At 40.5% G+C, this 23,261-nt stretch overlaps 1 protein-coding gene and 1 pseudogene across 2 annotated transcripts in view; both read right to left on the reverse strand.

Moving 5' to 3' along the window:
- Positions 1-23,261, reverse strand: part of Plce1 (phospholipase C epsilon 1) — a 363,378-nt gene that overhangs the window by 325,084 nt on the left and 15,033 nt on the right. The gene's annotated exons all lie outside the window — the stretch shown is intronic.
- LOC109681764 (homologous-pairing protein 2 homolog pseudogene) lies at positions 16,214-17,357 on the reverse strand (annotated as a pseudogene).

Raw genomic sequence — 23,261 nt, forward strand, 5'->3', positions numbered from 1 at the left:
TGAGTGATTGACCTCATTGTGGAAGCTAAAACTATCAAGTCTTGAGAGGAAAATGTAGGAAAATATTTTCATGACTTTGATGTAAGCAAAGATTTCTTAAACAAGACATTTTTAAATATTGACAAATTTGACTTCAACTGCCAGATGTGATGGCACACATATATAATTCTAGTACTTGGGAGGCTGAGTTAAGTTTCAGACCAGCCTGGGCTACATAGCAAGAGCCTATCTCAAAAAAAAGAGGGGAAGAAAAGAAAAAGAAATAAAAATTGACTTCAACAAAATTTGCTTTTATCAAAAGACATTTTTTTTAAAAAAAAATAAGGTTTTTTTTGTTCATTTATTCACATGCGCATACATTGTTTGGGTCATTTATCTACCCTGCCTCCCTCCCCCAACCTTCTCCACCTCCCCCCCTCAGTTCCAGGAAGGTCCTGTTCTGCCCTTAAAACTAATTTGGTTGAAGAAATGACAAAATCATAATAAGGAAGACAAAGTGATTCTGCTAGTTGAGTTAAGGATAGCTATTCAGAGAGATTCCTACTATTGCTTTCATGTACCCATGTGTTACGACCCATGTTGATTCAACTCTAACTGATCTTTACATTGGTTTCTGATCCCCTGCTCATGATAACCTCTGTCATTTTAAGGTTTCTGTATTAGCTCCTCTGGAGTGGGGACATCAAACGGTTTCATGTTTTGGGTTTTCTACCTATTCCTGTATCTCCCGTATGTGCTTTCCCCTTGTCATGTGATCCAAGTCCAACCACATTGCTGCATTTGCCCTAGATCTAATGTCTGCATATGAGGGAGAACATACAATTTTTGGTCTTCTGAGCCTGGCTGACCTTGCTCAGAATGATGTTCTCCTGTTCTATCTATTTACCTGCAAATGATAAGATTTCATTCTTCTTCCTGACTGAGTAAAATTCGACTGATGAATGGATCAAAAAAAAAAAAAAGTTTAACCAGGTGCTAATGGCTCATACCTATAATCCTAGCTACTCCTGGGCAGACATCAGGAGGACTATGGTTCAAAGCCAGCCCAGGCAAATAGTTCCTGAGACCCTATCTCAAAAATACCCATCACAAAAAGGGTCTGGAGTTGTGGCTCAAGTGCTAGAGCACCTTCCTAGCAAACATGAGGCCCTGAGTACAAACCCCAGTGTCACCAAAAATAAATAAATAAATAAATAAATAATAGTTAAGAAAGTGAAAGGGAAAATTCACAGACTTCAAGAAAATATTCATAAAATATATATTTGACAAAGGACTCTTATTAAGAATACATAAAGAACTCCCACAAATCAGTAATAAAAAGATAAACAATTAAAAAGACAAAACTAAAAAGATTAGGTAAAAGACAAGTCATTTCACATAAGAATATATATGGTCTTTTAACTTCATATAGTCAGGAAGCACATGAAAAGGCACATAGCATCATCAGTGATCAAGGAAATGCAACTTAAAGCTATAATACTGTGCCACTTCACATACAAGGACCAAAACAAAGATTTAAATACCAAGCACTGGCCAAAATAAGGACCAGTTATTATACACTGCTGGTAGGAGGACTAGAAAACGATGCAACCACTTTGTAAAAGAGTTTTTTCACCAAACAGTAAAAATTCCACTTCTAGATAAACTTCTAGGCATCGATACATCGTGTGTCTGTTTGTGTGTGTGTGTGTTATCTGATGCACACACATAGACAGACACATCCAGAAAACCCTGCTGTACCCAAGAGTAATGAGAAAGAGTATGTCCACAAATACACTGGCACAAAGATTATTCAGCTGGAGAACATCATTCTGAGTGAGGTTAGCCAGGCCCAGAAGACCAAAAATCGTATGTTCTCCCTCATATGTGGACTTTAGATCAAGGGCAAAAACAACAAGGGGATTGGACTTTGATCACATGATAAAGCGAGAGCACACAAGGGAGATATTAGGATAGGCAAGAAACCCAAAAAAACAAGATAGCATTTGATGTCTTCAATGCAGAGGAACTAATGCAGAAACTTTAAAGTGACAGAGGCCAATAGGAGAAAGGGACCAGGAACTGGAGAAAAGGTTAGTTCGAGAATTAACTTAGAAGGTAACACACATGCACAGGAAAGCAATGTGAATCAACTCCCTGTATAGCTATCCTTATCTCAACTACCAAAAACACTTGTTCCTTCCTATTACTGCTATACTCTCTCTTCAACAAAATTACACATAAGGGCAAAATAGTTTCTGCCGGGTAGCAAGGGGGTATGGGGGCAGGGAGAGGGAGGGGGCAGGGGTAAGAGGGGAGAAATGACCCAAACACTGTATGCACATATGAATAAAAGGAAAAAAAAAATCAGGAAAAAAAATTTGAATAAAGAACCCAGGGCCGATAACAGTATGCTTTTAAAAATCCTGTAAATGGTAGCTCTGTTTAAATTCACTTCAATCTAGTTTTATAGGTCTTAAAAAGAAAGTTATTTTAAAATTTCTTATCAATTAATGGATTAGTTAATAAAAATTTTCTCTCTCTCAAAAAAAAAAAAAGAATGTTCAGAACAGGTTTATTTACAATGGCAATGAACTACTCACCCACCTACATCTATATGAATACTGATTCATAAAACAAATATGAAGACTGATTCACAAAGCAACAGAAAAACTATGTCAAGGGGAAGAAGCTTGCACAAACGAGTACTTAGTGTGTGATACCATTTATATCAAATACAAGAACAGGTGAAGCTATGGTGATAGAAATTTCTAGAATAAGGAGTGCTTCTGGGAGAGGGGTAGTGGTGACTCAAAAGGGAAACAAGAGAACTCCATGGAGTGACAGGAATGTACTACTCTTGATTTGAGTGATGGTAACAAAAGTATATACTTTTTGGTAACTTTAATTTTAATATAATTTTAAAGCTACAGAAAATTTGCAAAGCTAGGACAAGGAACTTCTGCATTCCTTTTATCCAGATTTGCCAATTATTAGGTGTACACATTTGTCAAAACTCATTGTTGAAACTATATGCTTAGAATCTAGACATTTTACTGTAGGTGAAAATTACGTTACCAACGCAGAATGGGGTAAGCTATTTTACTGAAAACTTCTTAGACTTTGTTACATCTCCAGAGAAATGTCGTGTATACTTTATGCATAATTTCTCATTGAAACCTAATTTACAATAAAAACTTGCTGTGCCAGTGATCTGTGGAATGCCCCCTGGGACCCAGTGCTCCAGCAGAGTGATTCTCAGTCCTGACTGCACTTTGGAAACACCTGGGCAGTGTCACACCATTTTCACCCCTTGTACACACCTAAAGCCCAGGCTACACCTCAGACTACAGAGACAAGACTTGACAGAAGGGAGGCATCAACCCGTGTAAATCCCACATTTCAATGTGCAGCCCTGGTTGAGAGCCATCCTTCTATGGAAAAATCACTTTTCTTTTAAACATCTACACTTGCTTATTGAGACAAGGGCTCAAATTTAATAAACATCACCACTAAGTTAGAAAACCTGTGCTATAGGTTAGATCTGGACTATCTCTCAAAGGCTCATGTGTTGAAGGCTTGGTCCCCATTTGTTGGCACTGTTTGGGAAGTGGTAGAAGCTCTAGAAGACTGGCCTGATTGGAAGAGGTGAACACTGGCGGCATGCCTTTGAAAGGTATATTGGGACCCTGGCTTTTCTCTCTGTGTGTGTGTCTCTGTGTGTGTCTCTGTGTCTCTGTGTCTGTCTGTCTCTCTCTCTCTCTCTCTCTTCATGGCTGCCAAGAGGTGAGCACCATTATGTTCTGCCTCACCACAGCCACAGAAACAAGGAAGGCAATTGGCCTTGAGCAGAAACCTCTGAAACCATAAGCCAAAATAAATTTTCCTCCTTTTAAGTTCTTTAGCTCAGGTATTCTGTCACAGTGACAGAAAGGGATGATCCACCTTTCATCTTCACAAGAAGCAGAGGTTTACCTTACTGCCTAGTGCCCATCTGCTGGCTCTCAGACGTTGGGACTCTGAATTCTGCATGTAGGCCTTTCTTTCTTGTCTGTAGTTCATTCAGGTACTGACCTCTCTGGACTTGTGGCTAGGTAAACCTATAGTATTTGCCTATTTTCTTCCAGCCCAGTTCTATACTATTTAATGATCTGATTGGCTGACCAGCCCCCTGTCATGTGACCAATACCCAACAAGAACAAGGCTTTGGTGCCTGGGATTATTTACTCTAGATCCTGAATTTTCTCAGCCATTTAGCGTCCTACTTTGTTTCCAGACCTGTTTCTGCTCTCAGCTCTCGTGTCTTGCCTCATTTATGGCTGCAGTCTCAAACTGACCTCTTGGATCTGCAGCTGATGTTGTCCTTTGGCCCAGTTGTTGGCTCCAAATGGGAGTGCACTGCAGACATCTGTCACAGTAGTTCCACTATTTTGGCATCAGCACCTTCCAACCCAAACCAAGACCCCTCTTTGGTGCTGGAAAGAAAGAGAAAGAGGGCAATTTCTCTCTGCTTCAGCTAACCTCCCTGGTCTAACCAAAATGTGTAACTTGGGCTTGGCCACTGTGGCTTGGCTGCTCTTACCCTCGGACCTGACCTGGCCTGGCTGGCCTTATTCTGTTGGCTGTCACAAATAATTGGAATTAAATGAGAGAAAATGCCTGGACTAGCATTAAGCTGAAGCAGTCGTGTCAGGTTTCTGTGTGCTTCTGAGGGGCTGGTATCTGCCTTGAATTCCATTCCACTGACCATGTGGTGCGTTCTCGGTGCAGGCGGCCGGATGAAGTGTGTATCAGAAAATACAGCTGCTCTTCCCTCAGAACTCCGAGTGCCCTCTCCGTCATCCATCTCCCTTGGCTCAGGCCTGCCTCTTCCTGGCCTGGATCTCAGCTTTGATCCTGGGTTTATCTCTGTGTCTATTCATGGTTTGTATCTGCCTCTAGCCTCAAACCCATGAGGCAGATCCCTCCAGGGGAATGAAGAGGCCAAATTCCGGACATCAGGTCCAGAGACATCTGTTGTTCTTGCCTGCCCAGCCTCTGCTCCCTTCTTCTAGTAACAACACCCAGCATTCACTTGGGAGAACCAATGCTCACCTCCAACCAGAAATCACGCAGCCCCATCATGCCTCTCTTTGATGGAGAAGTGGGGAGAAGTGGAGAAGTGGGTGCTCTCTAGTGAACCTGAATGAGCAGAGCAGCAAGTTTGTAAATGGCTAAAAATAGTCAAAACCACTTATCTCAAAGATCATGCTCATTGGTGTCCACAACCTAGGGCTTAGAACTAGTTCCCACTACTTACTAAGCATCCTTTTTTTCATTCTACAGCTTTTTCTTCAATTCCCAGAGCTTTTTTCTTAAAGCAATGCTAAAAGCTGATTTTGTTGTGTGTGACCAAGAGATACAAGTAGTTTATAGTAATCTTTTCTGCCTTTCTGAGGATTTTTCATAGTCTACAGTATTAAAAGGCTATAGAGCAGAACTAGACCAAAGATTTTTCTGGACAATTTTCACTTTGCACAGATAAGAAAACTCAGGATGTGGGAATTTAGGTAATATTCAAAACCCTGATCATCTAGTTACTGATTTTATTTTAGGCAGGTGCTCTTTCTTCTGAGCCACTCCACCAGCCCATGATTTTATTTTATTTCAATGCTGGAGCTCAAACTCAGTGTCTTGCACATGCCAGGAAAGCTTGTCACTGAGCTATGCCCTCCGCCTAACTTGCTGACTTTATGTTAAAGGAACTGTCAAATATCCACTTCTGGCCTGGCTGTGGTATGGCTCACTCCTATAATCCCAGCTACTTGGGTGGTAGAGGAGAGAAGATCTGAGTCCCAGACTGGCCTTAGCAAAGTCAGAAGACCCTAACTGAAGAGCAACTAAAGCAAAAAGGGCTAGGATGTGACTCAAGTGGTAGAGTGCTTGCCTCACAAGCTTGAGGCCCTAAGTTCAAACCCCAGTACCCTCAATAATAACAATAATGATAATACTTCTGAATAGATGGGAGAGGGAGAGCATTTATTTAATATTTGAAGCCCTTCTTTCCATAACAAAATATGAAAAATGTATTCGATTAATTTTCTTGAAAACTGTATCTTAGAGTTTCAACCTTCATTAGAAGTGCTTTATAATTTACTTCTGGTATTTGACAAAGAATTTGCTCAAATTTTTAATTTCCCATAAAATCTTCAGTTCCAGCAGCATAAAATATCCTCTTTTTCAGTTCTGAAAAGAACTATTACAATTATTAGCACCTGTTATCTCCAATCCATGTAATCTTCACATGTAAAAATAATATTCTGGCTCCATCATGACTGTGAAATATGTAGTTGGAGTGGTATTTACAGTGTAAAAAAGTTTCAAGTGTTTGGGGTTCATAGATTTTGCCCTTTACTGGTATAATACTAGCCAAGGTAATTGTTTAACATCTCTGAGCCTCAGTTTCCTCATTTGAAAAGCAGCAAGCCGGTAACATCTATCTCATGGAGCCCCGGAGAAATGCAAAACTGTCCCTGGGACCTAATCATAGAAAGTTCTCCTGACAAAGCACATTTGTGGGTTGGTCCAAGAACACAGCCAGTGATTTTGCAAGTGTCTCTGCCCAGCAAAAATAAGGCCTTTGTACACCAGAACCTTCAATTCCTTTGGCTTCTTGTCTACTTTGGATTGCTCGGACATCTGCAGATGGCTGAGCTCAACCCGAAAGAGACTGTGATAGCAACTCTAAGTGCACATCTTACTGAGGAGGAAACTGAGGTAAAGGAGAGAAAGTGTGGGGCTCACTTGTCAACACAGTGCCAACAGAAGACAAAGACTACTGCCCCCAGCACTTGAGGCCAGATAAGGAAATGATGGAGGAGCTAGTCTCATTTCAGTCAACCTTCAATTCATGAGGACAACAAAAACACAAGAAGAGGTGGCAACCCTGGAAGGATGAGTGCTCGGAACGTAGATCATAAAAAATTAAATATGTAGTGTGTCAGATGGTAATAAATGTTCAGATAGCATAGGATACTTATGATTAAGATCCAAGAGAAATAATACTGTCATATATCTATGCAAAAACTTATTCACAAAATTTTTGATTGTTTGAGACAGGGTCTCATTTTGTAGCCCAGGCTGACCTTCTACTGATTCTCAATCCTCCTGCCTCAGCCTCTCAAGTGCTGGGATTACAGGTGTCCAGCACCATACTGAGGTTGTAAATGTTCTTAACACTGTTACTCGTAATAGCCAAAAAAGTGGAAAGAACTAAATGTCCACCTACTGATGAATGGAAAATGAAAATGTGGTACATTGTCCACACAATGGAATGCTGTCAGACAATAACAAACAACAAAATACTGATTTATGCCACACCAAAGATGAATCTTGAGAAGGTTACACTAAGGGAAAGAAGCTAGTCATAAAGGGCTACATATTATATAATTCCATTTATATGAGAATAGGCAAACATATAGAGATCAAAACTAGATTAGTGGTCTGGGCATGGTGGTATATACCTGTAATCTCAGCTACTCGAGAAGCAGAGCTCAGGAGGATCATGTTTGAGACCGACACTAGCCAAAAAGTTAGTGAGACCCCCACCTCAACTAACAAGCTGGGCATGCTGGCTTGTATTGTAGTCCCAGCTGTGGGGGGAGGCATAGGTAAGAGGATTAAGTAAGAGTCTGGTCCTGGGCAAAAACATGAGGCCCTATCTGAAAAATAGCTACAGCAAAATAAGGCTGGGTGTGTGGCTCAAGTGATAGAGCACATGCCTAGCAAGCATGAGGCTCTAATTTCAACTTCCAGTACCACCAAAAAAAAAAAAAGATAGTGGTTGGTTAGATTAGAGAACTGGGGTAATTAGTGGTAGTGGGAGGTTATTAAAGGTTACAACGTTTGTTTTGGAGGTGATGAAACTGTTCTACAGTTGTCAGTGGTGATGGATTCACAGCTCTGTGATTATACGAAAAGCCACCGAATTGTAAATGGGTGAATTGTATGGTGTGTGGATTAAATCTCAATGAAGCTACTTTTGAAATGATGGAGATATTTGACAGGAATAGGTTGCTACTGTTTTATGAGGATGGTCAAAGGACATCTCACTGAGAAAGTGACAACTAAGCAGAGGTGGGGGATGAGCATTGCAGGCAGAGGGGACAGCACACGCTAAGGCTCTGTAGTTAGTAAAGATTCAGTATTGAAGGAACAGCAAGAAAGTCACGATTGCAGGGCAAGCGAGGGGGAGAGAAAGGACAGGAGGCCAGAGAGGTAATAGGATGGGGTGTGGACATGTTGGCAGGAATTGCAGACTGCTGATCCACTGTGGCCTTTTTCTGAGTGAGGTGAACAGTCATGGGCTGCGTGTGGCTCAGGTGGTAGAGCGCCTGCCTAGGAAGAGCAAGGTCCTGAGTTCAAACTCCTGTAGCACCCAAAATTAAAAAAAGGAATATGAGAAGTGTTGTCAGTCACTAAGAACTTTTGAGCAGGAGCACAGCGTGCTTTCTAAGCAAATCTCTCTGCTGTATTTGTCACAGATCAGAAAATTAGCTGGTTTCACAACAGTAATCATGAAAACTTTGACTCCCTTTTTGGGCTTAAAGTTCAGAACATGAACAGAAGCAGGGTCTTCTACACCCAGGCCTGCTGAGGGCATTACCCCAGCTTCACAGACAGACTTTGGGGACAGGAAAGAGCCAGGCACCTCAAGGCTGGATGGGACACAATTTCTCTGGTCTTGGCAAGTTTTGTAACAACTTCTGTTATGAGAGGAGCCACCACCAGAGGAACCAGTGACTGTACTCGGCAGCAAGAATGACAGCTATGAAAGTTCTGAGGCCAGGTAGAGAAGCACAGAAGAAGTGGACTGAACCCAAGGACAGGTACAAGGAAGGTAAGTTACTGAGTTTAGGGACTTGCTTTGTATTTTTAAATTTTTATTTATTTATTTATTCATGGTGCCTAGTCAAGAGCTCTAAAACTGAGTCATTCCCAGCCTCACAGTTTGGTGAACGTTAAAATCCAATTATCTGTCCTCAACTTCTCTCTTTCTCTCTCCCCCTGCTTCCTTTTTTCTAGTGTTGTTTACCAAAAGGCAAGAGACACTGCAGAATTGATAGCCATGACAAAGGGAGAGGAGGAAGGAAGTGATGAGGTTATCGTACTTTAATGATGGCATGCATAATTGCCAGACTGTTGTTCACAACTAATTTTAAAATGCTTTTGCTCACTTTACATTTCAAATCCAGCTATTTAAGGAATACACACATTCTAAGGCATCCTATTTTCTGTGGGGGAAGGGTCCCTCTAAGATGGATTCTACTTATGTAACCTTGTCATTGACAACTTGCATTTTCTTACATAAAAGACATAATAGGGTCCCATACAAGATATTTTGACAAAGCCTAGTGGTCTGGTTACTAGAAACTAGAAACTAAATCTGGTTACTAGAAAAATGTGGTAGGAGTGAGAAATTCCCTCCTGGGTCCAACTGTTCTTAGTATCTTGAATGAAATTCAACAGGAAATGCCAGTGCAACAGATGAGCTTATAGAGGGCCAGGTAAGCTCTTACTGGACTCCTACATATGAGTTTACCAAAATGCAAGCAATAGCATCAAACATGCTCTAGAAAGATCTGGATAACTGAGACAACTAACCAATTGTAGGACAGTTTCTACCTTGAGTGTGCTTATTATTCCTGAGAGAACCAGGAGAAATTTGGAGAAAGAAGACGATGTGGTTCATTTTATCAGAGCACACAGGGCATCAAGGATCCAACTGGGCGGACTATGGGACTCTGGGTTCTAGAAGCTCACAAGGTCAGGCTAAAGGGCATTTGTACAGTTAGAATTGAGATGACAGAGGCGTGGCTGAAATTTTAACTTTTCCCTTCCCATCTTCGATTTCACACTCTTCATTACACCTCCTTCCTTTGTCCTTCCTCTCCTGTCCTTGTTCCCTCTGTCACATTTTCTGTCTTGATGTATGTCACTATACTAAAAACAGAAGCCTATTTTATCGATTATGGTATTTCCTGAGCAAAGTTTTACATTTCTGCATATATTTTTTCATCCATTCTTCTGTAGGCTGTCTGGGAAAGAAAACAAAAGCAAACACAATAAACTCTATGCTTATTATTCTAAGTAATCAAATGAAAAAATTATTTTATAGGTGAATAACTTTAGCTGGTCATTGGTGGAAGCAAAAAAAGGAAGCTTTCCCCATTGACTCCAAACCTACCCAAAAGTACCCAAAAAATTTCCCTCAGCCATGCAGAAAAGTAGTGACCCGGAAAGGGGAAGGCCATCCTGTTTATGTTGTATAATAGTCAGGAACTGATTTTGATAAGAAAGCCAGCAGCTGCAAGTGCTGGAGTTCAGCTTTCATGAGAGATGGGTGCTCTATTTTGGGGTTCTTACCAAAGCTGAAACAGGTGTGGACTCCTGTTTCCTTTTTAGTCACTCATAGCTCACAGGGGCTTAAGCAGCTAAGGAGGCCGACAGTGGATGGACTTACACCCAACATAGTGTGCAACCAGACTGCTGCTCTAACACAATTCTCCAAGCCCTTCTGAAATAGCTGGCTAGGCACACTCCCACCCCGTTAAAATTAACACCACACCTGCCATGTCCGGCATGTGTCAAGTTTCTGAAAATACTAGAGAAGGAAGATAACAAAAATAATCATACTGATACCCTTAAAGAGACGGTGGTTCTAGGATTTTGTGTGAGGGTGTAAAAAAGGGGATGAGACCAATAACCTTCCCTTCTAATGTACTCCAATTAATGTGGCTGTGGGAATTCCTTAAGGCAAACTGTGGTAAAACATTTTCCACCTCTTTATAGTAATCAAGCACAAGCTTAGTTTTGCCAAACTTCTGAGTCCCTTTAGTTTTAAAACTTTAATTTTTTTACATGAAGTTTTGCTGCAATCAGAAAGTAACATAGAAGGATGGAAAGAAGAAAGCAGAGGAGCCAGGGAGGGCTAAGGAGAGAACCTTTCACTAAGGCTAAGGGCTTGGTGAAAATGCTAAGTGTTTTCAGTGAAAACTGGAGATTTCACAAGCTCCCTGTGCTTGTCACAATGTTACAGGCTGATAGAGCCCAGGTCACATAAATGAGAGACTTGAGCTGGGTGTAAGAAAAATTGGGAGTGACAGGGGCTGTGATGAATTGCAAGCACGTTCTCTCTGGAAGTCTACTCAGCTCCAGTCAACTGTTTCCAGTGGAGAACGTGAGCTTGTTGTCACCAGAGTCCCTGAGTTTTTATCAGGTGCCAAAAATCTGGATACTATATAAAGTTTCTCAATTTTTAGAACATTGTGAGCCTTGTGTGTGAGCCTTGGCTAAACAAAAATACCAGAGACTAGGTAATTTATAAACAACAGAAATTAATTTTCTCATGGTTCTGGAGGCTGGGAACTCCAAAATCCAGGGGCTGCCTGACAGGTTCAGTTGTTGGTGAGGGCTTCTCTCTGCTTCTAAGACCGTGCCTTGTAGCTGTGTCCTTTGGAGGTGAAGAATGGTGTGTTCTCACATGGCAGAAGGCAGAAGGGCAAGTGAGCTAACCGCTCTGCATAGCCCCTTCTAAAGGCCCTCAATCCGTGCACAAGAGAGACACCCTTAGAACCCACTCTCAGTATGAGCACATTGTCAACCCCTGCATTTTGAAGGGGACCCACTCAAACCATAGCAGGGAGTTCAGACAAAACACATTCATTCATTTGTTATAGCTGGCTTATGGACTGGTGGTTTGTGACCACTACATTTATACCACCTTCTGCTTACCCACCTCCCCTTCTGTGCCAGTTATGAATCATTGTTGGTTCCAATGTGACTTGGCTTTCCTTCATCCTGCCCACTACCTCAAGTCTTTTCAGGCATGGAGTCCCATCCCCTTTAGACTCCTCCTTGTCACTATCCCTCTTTGTTAAGTCTCACTCAGCCTTCCCTTTCCCTCCCACTTTCTCTGATGGCCTTTCTGCACATCTTCCTCGGCCCATTCTTTCATTTAACATAGATTTATTGATGCTCATTACATGCCAGCACACAGCTAGATAGGCAGACGTATGAGTGATTAGGACAGGCAAAACCTCTGCCCTTGTTGAACTCCTTCCATCTTCCTTGATTCCTGCTTCCCTTGGATCCATAAACTTGCAGGAAACTCCAAAGTTTCACCACAGCTCTGGTCACTAGAGACAGCAATAGATCACTAGCAAAAGTCTCCCACATTTACATGTACCCCCTCCCAACTAAAATGATTTCTTCATGGCAAAGGCCATGTTTTCTACTTCCTGCAGTCTTGCAGCATCCCTTTCAATGGTTTTGAACATAGCATATGTCCAAACATGGCATTGTTTGATTGATTAAGCTCATTTCATCATAATCAATGGGATGGAGCACCTGTGAATTAATAACCACTTCTCATTATTGTTCCTTGAAAATGAATAATGAAAGTTTACAGGAACTTTCTTTACTTTGACTTTTTAAATATAAATTTATTTAGAAGCATAAGTTAACTGACTTTGGAGAAGAAATCACTTGGATTTTTAGAGATTTCCTTTGGAGGCTTCACAGTGTCTCCATCTCAGGCCATGAGGTCCATAGAGAAGCTAACCAGAGGGGAGAAGGGAGAACCTGACAGTGCTTCTCCACTCAGTGGTGATGAGCCTATGATTTTGTCTTGGTGCTTTGGAAGGTTTCAGGCTGCTCACTCCAGGAGGTAAGTAGGTTGATTGTGAGACCATCTTTCAGGGCTTCCTGGGAGGATAAAGTTATAAGAAGAGCAGATCTGACCTAAGAGTTATTGTCCACCTTTGATATAGCTCTGGGCCCTGACCCAAGATAGCCTGGAAGAGCAACAAGAGTGTTCAAGTCCTTGGGTCTTGGTTCATAGTGACTTGGAAGTACTCATTGGTGGCTTTGGCTGGCTCAGAGGCCAACCTCCCTTCATCTTTAGCAGCACCCTGACTTCCTTAGAACTGTGCTCACCCTCCTCTTAACCCACGTGGTTTCAGTGAAGGTCACAAGTCTCACATCTTCCCATTAGCATTTTCATCCTTTTTGATGATAATATGACATATGGGGCGACCACATGAGCAGTCAGCTTAAGAGACAGTAAAACCAAACAAGAAGGAAAATAAGTGAGAGGGAGAGGAAGAGAGAGAGAGAGAGAGAGAGAGAGAGAGAGAGAGAGAGAGAGATCACATCAATTATTGAGCTCCTGGATCTAGCTATGCATGAAGCAAGTACATTCTTTGACTTTACAGTTAAATGTAATGATTTCTTTGTCACTTAAGCTTTTTGAAATGAATATCTCATTATTTGCAACCCAAGGAATCCTCATTGGTCATTTAATCTAAGTAAATTAGTAAGCATATATTGAACATCTACTATGTTTTAGGGGCTAGGATATAGAGTTGAATGAGGTAATCCCTTTATAAATGAAAATTTTGAATACTTTTCTTAGCATTTTGACAATTTTGTGCTCTCTCTCACACACACACATACACACACACATTCTTTTTCTTAATGAAACATTTGAGAGTAAGTTGAAAATATCAACTGTACTTCTAATGTGATCTTCTTAGAATTAGACAGTCTCATTGCCAAATTTTGAAAATGTAACATTAATCCACTACTATTTAACATACATTCCTTATTCAAATTTTCGCTAACCGAATATAACAATTTCATTTCTGAAATCCAAAATTTAATCCAGGATCTCACATTACATTTAGTTGTCTTATCTCTAGTGTCTTTCATGAGCCTTTCATGGTTTCCCATGACATTATCGTGAAGAGTATTTGCCTATTGTTTTCTACAACACCCCTCACTTGAGATTTGTTGACTACCTCAAGATTTGATCATGATAAAGCATTCGTAACAGGAAGACTATGCAAATGGTGAATGTCGGTGCATGGTAGCAGGACTCTTCTCATGTTGATTCATCCCGTCACAGGTGAAAGGAAGTTTGGTCACTTGGCTGAAGTACACAGTGTCTACCAGATCTAAGTACAGGTACATTTCTCCCTTTGTACCTGTAACTAACATGAGAAGATGCTTTGAGTCTGTATGAGTACTCTGTTCCCAACAAATGAGGATCTAATAATTTTAGGATCCACTCATGATTCTGATATGAATCAATTAATAACTTAGTAGCTGAAAATGGTAAATTTTAAAACTCAATTTTTCTTGGTACATTTTTTCACTTTACTTTCCACTGTATATATAAGTAGTTTTCCTTCCTATTCTTTTATTTATGTCTGTTTTTAGTTTATGTGTGGACTAATCATTCTTTCTCATTTTTTAAATAGGTTCAAACTTAAAAGGTGCAAAAATAGAACTAAGAGCATCCCTCTCCCTGAAGCATTTGACAAAAGGTTGCTGACATAGCGTCCAGCACTCAATGAATAAATAATATCCGATCTTGTAGCAGACTTTAGAATCACTATGAACAGTTGGACATCATGGCAGACACCTGTCATCTCAGCACCTTGAGGCTGAAATGGGAGGATTGTAAGAGGCCAGCCTGGGCAACTTAGTGAGATCCTGTCTTAAAATAAATTTAAAAAGAAATTAAAAGGGGTGGAGTTGTAGCTCAGTATTAAATAAGGAACATTGGTAATTGCTGTCATCTAATTCACAGACTTCATTCATATTTCTCCAATTTTTCTATTAATGTCCTTCATTCCAAAAGAATCTAAGCCAAGAATACATGTGACATTTAAATTACTATATCTTTTCATTGTTCTTTGACTTTTATAACCTTGACACTTTTAAAAGTCAGTTATTTTGTAGAATGTCCCTCAGCTTGACTTTGCCTGGTGTTCGAATCCTCGTGAATGGATTCAGGTTTGCATTTTGGTAGGGATGCCACTGAAGTGATGCTGGGCTTCCGTAACGTATCCTATGAGGCAGCACACATTTCAGTTTGTCTGCTTGGGTGATGCTAACCTTTATTACTTGATTAGAGTGGTGTAGGCCTCAAATTTTCTCTACTAGAGTTACTGTCTTTCTCTAAGTACTTAATAAATATTTTGTGGAGTTATTTTGAGACCACATTATATGTTCTTCAACTTAGAATATTTTTAAGGTTCATTCATAATGTAACATTTACCAGTACTTCATTTCTTTTTACTTCTGAGTAATAGTCTACTGAATAGTTGTAATGTATTTTATTGTTTCATCCATCAATTGCTAGATACTTGAGTTGTTTCCACTTTTTACTTTGAAAAATGCTGTTATGGACATTCATGTATGAGTTTTGTGTGGACATGTGTTTTCATTTCTCTTGAGAATATGCCTGTGAGTAGAATTGCTGAACATTAAATATATCTGTTTAATCTTTTGAGGAATTTCCAGACTGTTTTTCACAGTGGCTTCCCCATTTTTACAGTCCAATCAGCAATGTACAAGGGTTCTTATTTTTCCACATCTTCACCAATGCTTGTTCATATCTGGCATTCTGATTATAGCCATCCTAGTGAACTTAAAGTGACATCTCATTATGGATTTGATTTTCATTTCCCTGACACCTGGTGATTCCTTATGTTCTTTTATTGCAGCATAGTACTTTTTTGTGTGGACATACCACTAACAAATAAAGCAATTCTTACAGTCTTTTTAAAAACATATTTAAAGTTTATTATTTTTCTAAACACCAATAATGCAGTTTTATTACATTTGCAATTCTGGAAAATTAACTGAGCCTCAAAACCACCCTATCCTTTCTGTCCAGTGTATCTGGGTCTCGTCTATCTCTCAGGTTACCTATATTTCTTCCAGAACTTCAGAGTGGTGCAAAAGGGTACAGAAGATACTCAGAAGGTTGACTGGGGTAATGCTCTGAATTTCTCAAATACTGAAAATAGTAGTCACTCTACCTTTGTCTCCCAACCTCCCTGCTGCCTTCCTCAGGTTTGATATCTGGGAGGTTTTAATATCCAGAAGAAATTGAATATTTTATATTAAATTATTACAATAAATATTGTCAAATTCGTTCCTCTAGCATTGTTCCAAGTCCTTAATGTTCAGCTCAAGCCACTGCAATGTGGACAACAAAATGGGCATGACCATCCCTCTTTGGCTATCAGCAGTGAATCCCTCCCTCCACCCAACACTCTGATTTGTGCCTCTCTCTTCACTGCTGTGCTCAAAGGTAGAGAGCAACAAGAAAAATGACAGCAAAGCCAGCCTCAGCAAGGTTCCCTACAGTCCAGGGCATTTCTGTGTTCCCATTTCACAGTCCCTACCGAGGATTGCTCAGCAGGACATTATAATCTTCATCTTTCTATTCCAGCTCCCTCAAAGAACTGCTTTGTGCTCTTGGGTTGCATCACACATCTCTGTTGCCTGGCAAGAAACAAAGCCATCCTACCCCCTTCTGCTTTCTCCATTCCTGACGGTATTTCTGCCTATCTGTATATCTGAACCTTCTTTTAGAGTGACATGGTTAGTGACTGCTTTGATGTTCTTCAGTCTCTCTGTGTGACCAGCATATTCCTTCTTCAATTCCTGGATCTATTTCTGCATCTCAGCAGGGCTCAGGGTACTAGTTCAGTCTCCAGGTGGCAGTGGCCTTAGTAGTGAAGGCCACTCTTCTGGCATCTAGGCTGTAGAGGTCAGCATCATTCACCCTGTCAAACTGGCCCTGGTGGGCAAAACAGATCTTCTGCTTGTTGTACATCTTCACTTTGCTCTTGCCTTCTTGGGCCACCGTGCCCAGTCAGTGCTCCCTCTGCAGGTCCCAAACATGTCCAGAGCACTGTAGCACAGATTCTGCTCCTGCAGGTACCTCAGGAAGACCCAGGGGAGGTGAGTCACTCAACAGGGCTCTTCTCCTGTTCCCCTCCTGGGTATTCATTCCCACCTTACCTCTCTTACAATCTTTTGTCCTCCAGGGAGTTCACTGACCAATGGGAAAGACAGACTATCAAAGTAATAATTCAAACACATCACTAGTACAGTTATTTAAATGAGAACAGGGCACTCCAGAAGGAGAAAAGGGAAGAAACTCACCCTTGTGGAAAGTGAAAGACTTAAAGGAGGGCTGAGTCTGAAAAGAGAACTTGGAGGTGAGGAGAGCCTGTGTAAAGACAGAGACGTGTCAAAGAGCTCTTGTGATGATAGAGTATTCACTAATCTTACTACATCTTACTTCATAATCTACTTAAGAAACTGAAGCTTTGTTTTTCCCGTATAGCTCATTTGTATTTTTTCTAACAGTACAGGAGGTCAGTGAAGGATTGGCAAGGACTTCAAATTTTCTGTGGTCATGTTGGCCTGACAATAAATGAAGACATTATGAAACAAACCACTGAATGCCATAGTACAGCTAAATAATAATTAAATACCTGCACTCCATGTCAAGATGTTTTCTTTGTGGGTATGAATACATGATGATAATCTAGATTTATTTGGCAAGCATCTAATCATAATGAAATAAACCTGGATTGCTTTTATTTCTTTAATCAGTTTCCAAATTTCTTTTAGGTGAGTCATACATTGGCTGAGATGTTTATGGGAAGAAGAGTGTAGTCTTAGTTTGTTTGTAGTTTGCCTGTGGCTGGCTTGGCTGGGCGAACGATATATCTCCCCAGGTGGACTATCTTTTGTCTTTCTTCTTGAGGGATTTGTCTGGGAGCCAAGGTTTGGACCATTCAGGGCTGAGTTCACTTTGTTGCCATCCTAGATGCCTAGTGGTGACAAGAAAAGATCCAAGTTCTGGTCTGGTTCCCAAGCCTTGCTTCTAGGACCAGCTGTAGGAACATGTCTAGTTTTTGATGGCCCCCAGCTTGGCTCTAGCCAGGCATTTTGGGGACAGTTGTAGTAAGATGTAAATTGAAAAGCCAACTCAGTCCCTCTGACTCTGCTGGCCTCTTGGACCACCATGGCTTACCCATTTATTCCAGAACTTCAAGTTCTGCTAGGATGATTCCTGCTAATCCCTAATGCTGATCTGTCCTCATCAAGAAGGACATCTTTTTGTCCCATTAGGTTCAGCATATCCTCACTCCATACTTCACAAGTGTTTTGATGTGATTGTTCCACTCAAATCCACCTCCACTGGAAGTGACCCCAAAAGACATACAAAACAACTGTCATTAAAATGAACCAAGGAACCAGAACTAGAAGTGTTGGAGAAAAGGAGATTTGATGGTTTATTTCTCTGTACAAGAATTTTTTTGGTTTCTTTACCAAGTGTATCTGTCACTTTCATGAAAGGGAAAAGAGTCAGTCCACTTTGAATTCTTAGCCTGGAATCAGAGCCTTCCTTCACAGCAGGTTAGCATCAAACGCCCTCTGTGTGGCTATCTTCAAGGCCAGCAGCAGCACCTTTCGTCTGATTGTGATCACTTGCCTTTTCTTGTACTTAACTCTAAGACCTTCTCCATGCAGATGTAAGAAAGGAAGGAAAAGGTAGACAGAGGTCATTTCCCTACTGGAACTGGAAACCTTGTGGGTGCTTCCATCTCGTTGTTAGTGTAAAGGACGTGTAGTAAATGCATGCAGTGTTCTTTAATGTGTGGGTTTCCTTTCCATTGGATATACAGCCAGGTGTGGGATTGCAGTTTCATATAGTAGTTCTACTTTTAATTTCTTGAGGAACCACCAGGCCCTTTTCCAGCAATTTACCTTCTTACTAACAGTGTCCAAAGGCTTCCTTTTCTTCATGTCCGCTATTGTTGAATTTTTTAAAATAGAACTTTTGTTTTGTTTTTAGACAGAGTTTTGCTATGTAGCCCAGGTTGGCCTTGAACTTCTAATTCTCTTGCGTCAGCCTCCTGAGTGCTGGTTACAGGCTTTCTTAAGTATCACTTTTGAAGAAAGAAAAAGCAGTGTATGATCTTTAAAATAAAAATATTTAAAAGAGCTAGAGCAAACATGAAGCCCTAAGTTCAAACCCAAGTACTGCACCACCCCCCAATTTTTTTTTCAAGAAGGTTGGAAATGTGGCTCAGTGGTAGCTAAGTTTAGCATGTGCAAGGCTCCAGTTTCCATCCCTAGGACAACAAGAAAAAAATCAAGAAATGCCACTCCCTTGGGCTGGCTGAGTGGCTCAAGCAGTAAGAGCGTCCTGAGTTCAAACCCCAGTGACGCAAATAAATAAATAAATAAATAAATAACTATGTGACTTGAGCATAAAAAAAAAAAAAAAGACAAAAGAAATACTCCCTCAACCCATCCTAGAACATTTATTTGAAATCCATTGGTTTCCACAACAAATCTTGGCCATCCACACCCACACCACAAGGGGGCGCTATTGGATTTTAAATGTGTCATCCCATTAAAATGTGTCAACTCAACATTTAGGTTTCCTCTGTAAAATGAAGACAACACCCCCTCACAGGGCAGTGGACAAGATGAAAAGATATAGCTGTGAAAGCGAAAGGGTGCTAGGAGCCTGCCTTTGATGATCCTAAATTTGAATGGACATTGAGGGAAAGTGAGACCAAGGAATCCTTGTCCTAATCAATTTATTTTAAAACTAAACCAAAAACTCAATGCTTAATTTCCTCCTTAGGCCTTTCCTTTCTTGGTTCAACTTCCCAAAGAATCTGACAAAAGGTATCCATCTTAATCCCAGAAAATTTCACGAATTAATTTGTTTGTATATTACTGAATTTTCAACACGTTTCTTGGAGATTCTCAGGTCCATTGCTAAGGACCCTTTGTTGACTGAATTTAATTACCCCACTTTACCCAGGAAAAAACCATGCCAAGTCAATAGTGAGGGCTCAACCCCATGACCTCCCTCCTCGTCCAAGGCTCTTTCCAACAAAAGTGGAGTCTCACCTGCACTTGGGTATTCTCACACACCCACAACCATTTGGGAGCAAGGTGACTGAAGTATCTGGAACCACTGGGTGGTACCTGTGTGGGAGGGGACCCTCTAGAGGTTCTGTGTTCCGGGAAGGAACATCGTTTTCCCTTCTCGAAGAGTTAGACTTACAGATGTAATTAAAACTAGCTGTGGACCCTAAAAATCAGTAGCAAATTAACAGTAAGAAAAGCTGCTTATTCTTACTAGTTCTTGTGGGGCATAGCAGTCTCTCCATTTGTCTTCACAATGGCCCTAGGTGGCTTAGCAGATGTGAAAACAGACTGGGCTAACCCAGATCCCATTTGTCCAACTGCTAGGCACATTGGCTGTTACAGCTCACAGATCCCTCATCCCATCCCACCTCCAGAATCGACCCCAGGGTGAGAACCACCTCCAATGCATTGGTGTGATTTATGCTCTAGAGAACTCTTGGGATCCGGCCAAGACTATGCTAATTTACCTGGAAGCCCATCCTCGTTTGCCCCTTATGGCTTTTGCTGAATAGCATGTTCCCATGAGTCCCATTGTCACTGGTGGCTGATGAGGGTTTGTGAAGATCCCTTTTTAAAGTTAGGGACCCTCTACTCCTTAGGGTTTTGTCCCAGGTTCTTGACTTTGATTGCAGAATAAGAATTTCTAGACAAGTCATAAAAGTAAGATATTTTGATCGAGCTTTATTGAGAAAGCAAGCAGAATGCAGAGGTATGCTCTAATAGTAGAGCATGGGTTCTCTGAGGGAGACACACTGAGCTGTCTTGATATCAGGGATATCTGTGGTCAAAAGATAGGGTGGGGGGTTGGCCTTAGTTCACGCTAAGTTGAGTGTTTCCCTTTGCTCTGGACACCTGGTATATTTAGTCATTCTTGCTATTACATCATTTTATCGATTGGGCCCAGACATTTTAAAATTGGTCATTTACTAAATTTTGGAATATGACATAGACGTTTGAGCATCCTTTTAAACAAAGGATAGGTTCTGCCAGATGCTCCCTTTATGATAGGTGTCCACCCTTGAGATAAATTTTCCTTTTTAAACACTTATGTGATCACATTAGTTATTTTTCAAGTGTTTTCATGTTTGTTTGTTTTTTCAGGAAAGTGTCTTTAAGAGACCCTTGAAGATTTCCAAAGTGCACTAATCATTTGGTCAAGCAGGCAAAGTCAGAGGGAGAGAGCTGCTCTTTGCTACCCCACCTTTTTTTTTTTTTCTTTCCAAATGTTGCAACTTATTAAGGGAGTATAAAGTTAGTTTAGTTGCTTTTTTTTTTGCATTACTGGGGTTTGACTCAGGGCCTCATGCTTGCTAGGCAGGTGCTCTACCACTTAAGCCACTCCACCAGCCAAGTTTTAAAGCAAAGAAAATAGTGCCAGTGTGCTTTTAATCAAGCTATTCATTAATACTGTGCTAATCTTGAATTCCTGGCTGTGGTTTCCAATGCCTCACTTCCTCTCATCTCTCCTGCCTCAACACCACCTCATCCTCTCTCTGAGACTCTGCTTTCTGGGACCCTGACTTAACTCAAGTAGTAAGTGTCACTGGCATCATCTGAGAGCTTAGTTATCTTCCCAACAGCAACAACTCATGCAATGACAGTGCACTGATAAGACAGTCATCAGCCCTCTTCACTTTATGGAATGATACTCGAAATCTCAAAGATCATTTAGCTCCATCACAGGTACAGGGAGGTTATTGTACATATACATGTGGCGTGTATTTATAAACCTATTTTTCTATTTATTAATAGAGTCATTTCCCTGCTTCTTGCACTTAATGTCACGTTACAATGATGTTCTTTTCATGTGTGTGTTGCTGGAGACGGAATCCCTGCTAGGCCAGTGCAGTACAACTGAGCTATGTCCCCAGCCCCCGCAATGATGTTCTTTTACCTGCAAAAAAAAAAGTATGTGATTCTGATGTGTGAAGGTAACTGTTTTAGTTTCTCAGTAGGGGGATACTTACATTTTTATTACTATAAGTTATAGAAATGAATACCTTTTTTAAAGCTTCTCTGGTTCAGATTTTTTAAAAAAATAAAATGTTTAAAAAACAAAGTTCCTAGGCCACAGGGTATGACAAATATTACAAACTTATTTTTACAAAGACTTTCACATTTATACTCAGTGACAGTACCAGGTGACCATTTGAACCTTCCTGTCCATATGGAGTATTATCAAAACAAAACTCAAAAATCCCAAACCTTTAAAAGTCTGACTTAAAGGAAAAAGAACTCATTGCTTCCTTACTTTGCTTTTCTTCTTGTAAAGTTGAATTTTGTTCTTATATTTATTAGCTATTTGTGTTTCCTATTTGGGGAATTTTTCCTGTTTATTTAGGGCTACAGTAATGAATTTGCAGTTTTTGATGGCCGTTCTGGAAAAACATTATCCTAGTGTGGACTTGGTTCCTATGGCCTTAATTTAAAGATAGTTATCCTGTAACTTCTCAGAGTAGCATCTTCTACACTAGTCCTTGCAAAGTATGTGGGGCAAGATTTGAGTCTGAAGGATATTCTATTAATAATTAACACCCAACTAGATTTACCTCCCTCCCTTTCCAGGGACAAGATGGAATGCCTCAGAGAGGATTTCTAAACATAAAATACAATGAAATAATGTATCAAACTATTTAAGTGGAGTGGAGGTAGAAAGGAAAACATCTTGGTGGAGTCCAGCCTAGTGGAAAATGTTCACACGTTTATGAAAAAACACAAAGTAGGTAGATGAAGTTGTTCAAGTGTTCAGGTCTATAATCCATATACCTTGAAGATATTAACAGATACAGACATCCTTAATGTTACCACTGTTTTGGGATTTCAACTTGAGTTTTGCAAACATTTCTCACTTGGTTGTTTCTTTGTTTCAGAAACTAGATGACATTAAGAGAAATCAAATTTCCTGGATAACCATCACTAAAAATCAAGTCAGCATTTCAGCCTTCTTCTCTGTAGGTAGTATGATCGTTTATCTATTTGTGATACATTTTTTTTAATGCTGACAGTTTTTCAACAAATAAGAATAAATTCTGTACTGAGATTTGTCAAGCTTGAGTAGCTGAGGTGAACTTTATTTTGGAAAATCTGAGAAAATAAATTCGGAAGCATCGAAAGAAGGATCCTGAAAGCTCTCCCTTCTCTAGATGTGTCACTGAACCTAGCACATTCCTCCCAGCAGCTGTTCCAAATCTTTTCCACTTTCTCCAAACCCTCCTAAGCCCTGTAGAGTAGACAGAAAGACAGACAGACGCTGGGTGACCTTCCTCATCCAAGTTCCTCTTTATTTCCAAATGCCCCAGCTCTCCACCCATTCAACTGTAAGTCCTTTCAAGATAGCCAGGTTTCTTCTTTATATTCATTCTCCTAGCACAAAGCAGAGTGCCTTGTTCATAGGAATGGGTTGCTAATTAAGATTTTTAATTGAATGATGGAGGGTTGGGGTTGTAGCTCAGTGTTGACCACTTCCCTAGTGTGAGGAA

The sequence above is a fragment of the Castor canadensis genome, chromosome 7 (genome assembly GCF_047511655.1).
Source record: "Castor canadensis chromosome 7, mCasCan1.hap1v2, whole genome shotgun sequence".
Lineage (NCBI taxonomy): Eukaryota > Metazoa > Chordata > Mammalia > Rodentia > Castoridae > Castor > Castor canadensis.